The 3714-nt window shown below is 33.4% G+C and overlaps 1 long non-coding RNA gene across 1 annotated transcript; it reads left to right on the top strand.

The window, feature by feature from the left end:
* The first annotated feature begins 1180 nt into the window (after positions 1–1180).
* Positions 1181–3052, top strand: LOC133854091 (uncharacterized). The gene is made up of 3 exons (XR_009896773.1): positions 1181–1278; positions 2234–2263; positions 2764–3052. It is a non-coding gene; the product is annotated as an uncharacterized LOC133854091 (long non-coding RNA).
* Positions 3053–3714: the final 662 nt, after the last annotated feature.

Raw genomic sequence — 3714 nt, 5'->3', positions numbered from 1 at the left:
TTTTTTTCCTATAGCTCTTGTGTTATTCTTAGACATCTAGGGTCAAGTCCTAAGGTCCCCTGGGTGCAGATCTTGGATCGGAAAGTGCAACAATTGAGGACAAAGTCAATACCATTAGTAAAAGTACTATGGCAGAATCATGAAGTAGAAGAAGCTTCTTGGGAGTTAGAACAAGAAATGAGAAGCAAATACCCGTATCTATTCCCATGAGCCACTTCGAAGTAAATCGAACCATACTTCAAGATCAACTAGAAAGAGAGTTACCTCCGTCTTCCACTAAAGCTGTATCTCCGTGACTTTGGAGATAATTAAGGTAAATAATATCTTTGCTTAAAATCTTTTCTTACTTAGTGTAAACTTTTATGCATAGCATAGTTTACAAATTTCGGGGACGAAATTCCAATAAGGTGGGTGGGATGTAACGCCCGGGAAATTCAAGCTCCTAAGAAATCATTGATATTGTTGAGGAAACAATATCCACATGTTTTTATAAGCAAACCTAAAAACCCTTAAGAACTTAAGAATTACATTTAAGCTTTAAACTTTGATTGAACCGAAAATAGGTCAAACGAACTCAGATTTAGTTGATTCGAAAACCGTTTTGCTTACAAAAGAAAGATCTATCACATGGTAAAAGTTAGTAAAAAGTCCACCGGTTGACTTTTTGGTTTATAGTTGACTATTTAGGTGCCAAGTGACACTTTTGGTTAAACTTTGACCTTCAAATTTAGGCTAGATAAATATGTTTTTATGGCTTTTAATTACTCAATATTGTATATATATAGTTTATACTTGAATCCTGTGAAGTCATAATTCAATTTGGTAACAGTTGACTTTTTGACCAAAACCGGTGCCTAATTGATCCGACTGTCGAATTTTTAGCAGAAATAAAATAGAAGCTTAACACTAGCCGGCCCTAATATTCTCTAGATCTGTATTTTTATATTAAATTCCACTAATGGCCAAGCCATCATGAATGTGAGAGTGAGAGTTGTCTTAAATTTCATTTCTTTAATATTAATGCAAATGCATTATCTTAGAAATAATGAAACCCACTTGTATTGAAGATAAGGCTAAGATGCTCCAATTCTCATCCATTGGATCAAAATGTGTCTACTTGATCCTAACCATTCATTCTCCTATAAATAGAACCAAGGTGGAAGGATGCATTACCCATCAAGCTTCACACACATGCACATCCTTAATCAAGAGAGAAAATTATGAAATTTGTGTAGTTTTGTGTGGTTCGAATCTTGAAGTATGCTAGGAAGTATTTTGGTAAGCTTCCAATAATTTGTTTCGTTGATTTTATGGTTTAAGTTTTAATTATGTTCATTATGTGCAAAGGAAATAATTAGGATTAAAAAGAAAAGGACCTAAAAGAACACATATACCTCTCTTTGATTTTATTTGGTTATGGATATATATGTATATTATTCTTGTTTTATTTTAGCTTTGTGATGGTCTTGGATCATCATAGGTAATTTTATTATTTTAGAACTTTGTGATGGTCTTTGATCATCATAGGTAATGTTTATTATTTTAATTGTAATATAACTTTGTGATGGTCTTGGATCATCATAGGTAATTTTATTATTTTAATGGTAATATAACTTTGTGATGGTCTTGGATCATCATAGGTAATTTTTATTATTCTAATTGTAATAGAACTTTGTGATGGTCTTGGATCACCATAGGTAATTTTTATTATTTTAATTGCAATATAACTTTGTGATGGTTTGGGATCATCATAGGTAATTTTAATTACTTGTGTATTTATTATATAACATTCTATATTAATTGTTAAGATTCATGTTTGAGCATTATGTCACTCGTTTCAGTGCTCGACCATGAATCAAAGAAATGAATTTAGTTGATTTAATAACTTTTGTAAAATAGTGAATATATTCTTACCTATTTATCTTAGCATTTGCATTAAGTAAGGAGGCTCAGCCAACTGCTTACCCTACCCTTGCATCATAATATCATTAACATGAATCTTAATAGTATTTACTTCTATGTTCTTATAATATATGTTAATCCTTCATAATCGTATTTGGTGCTATTGGTCATATAGCCTCGGCACCAAATCATGAACCAAGGATTTAAGATTGTTATAAGTAATCATCTCAAATAATGAAGTAATGGATAAAAAGATAAGTGTTTATAAATAATATTTTGTTTGATTGATAATTGATATATATACTTATTATATTGATTGATTTATATGCAGAAAAAGGAGCTAAGAAACTATACAAGGAGTGTAAGTATGGATGTACTTACTGAGGAATGATTCTATGTTTCATTAGGACTGTGTGGTGTGTGTTTATTGCATGTGGTTGTTTATGCATAACATGTTGTGTCTAATAATAATATAACGGCTGATGAGATAGCCATCAACAAGCTTATGTAGTAGCAAGGGGAAGAAAGGCTAGTCAGTGGATCCAGGGGGTTCAGAGTGACCCAGGGGTGTCCGAAGGCCTAATATATAACTAATGCTGGGACCAGTAGGATTCCAGTAAAAACAGGTAAGACTTTAAGTCTGAGGCAAAGGACATGAACGGGTTCAGATAACCTAGAACGAGAGGTCTGAAGAAAGATGATCATAAAATACCAAACTAAATGGTTACTACGATGCATATTCATACAACCCATACATTTGCATTCTTTATGAACTGTTATTGATCTGATGGTAACTTAGATATGAAAATAGATGACTCACTTGTTTGTCTATGTAAATATGATAACGTCATATTTACATAGTTGCTGATGCAGATCTAGAAGAAGAAGGCATGGACTCATATGTCAGTTTTAATAGTTTTTGAAACCATTGCTGTAGTAATATGTGCTAGCTTAGAAATTACTAGGCATATTTATGTGTGTTTTATTTCAAGGCTTGTAATAATTATGACGATGTTTTATTTGGTGTATTTTTATGTTGTATGTTTATGTGCCGTTTGTGGCACTTATTTTTTTATGCACCTAGTGTGCAAATGGCGTGTAAAGATAAACCTAAGTAACTTTTTATAAACGTATCGAGGTATTTCAGTCAGCTCTAAATGTGTTATCAATTCCTAAGGCTTTAGAAGAAAAAAAAAATATATATTCCGCTGCAAGAGTTTATCTCACGGCTTTAAAACGCGTTGTGTCATATAGGGTGCATTTATACATATAAGCACATCCTCATTCCCAGGCGATGTGGGTTTTAATGGTTTTTGAAACCATTGCTGTAGTAATATGTGCTAGCTTAGAAATTACTAGGCATATTTATGTGTGTTTTATTTCAAGGCTTGTAATAATTATGACGATATTTTTTTTGGTGTATTTTTATGTTGTATGTTTATGTGCCGTTTGTGGCACTTATTTTTTTATGCACCTAGTGTGCAAATGGCGTGTAAAGATAAACCTAAGTAACTTTTTATAAACGTATCGAGGTATTTCAGTCAACTCTAAATGTGTTATCAATTCCTAAGGCTTTAGAAGAAAAAAAAATATATATTCCGCTGCAAGAGTTTATCTCACGGCTTTAAAACGCGTTGTGTCATATAGGGTGCATTTATACATATAAGCACATCCTCATTCCCAGGCGATGTGGGACGTCACAATCACCCCCCCTTGGGACCTAGCGTCCTCGCTGGCGACCCTCATGGGATCACCCCATTCTTGGCATCCCAACGAGTGCCCGCCGGCAACCCTCTTGGGCTTGTGCACGCT

The sequence above is a fragment of the Alnus glutinosa genome, chromosome 13 (genome assembly GCF_958979055.1).
Source record: "Alnus glutinosa chromosome 13, dhAlnGlut1.1, whole genome shotgun sequence".
Taxonomy (NCBI): domain Eukaryota; kingdom Viridiplantae; phylum Streptophyta; class Magnoliopsida; order Fagales; family Betulaceae; genus Alnus; species Alnus glutinosa.
This window is presented reverse-complemented; position numbering and strand designations above follow the sequence as displayed.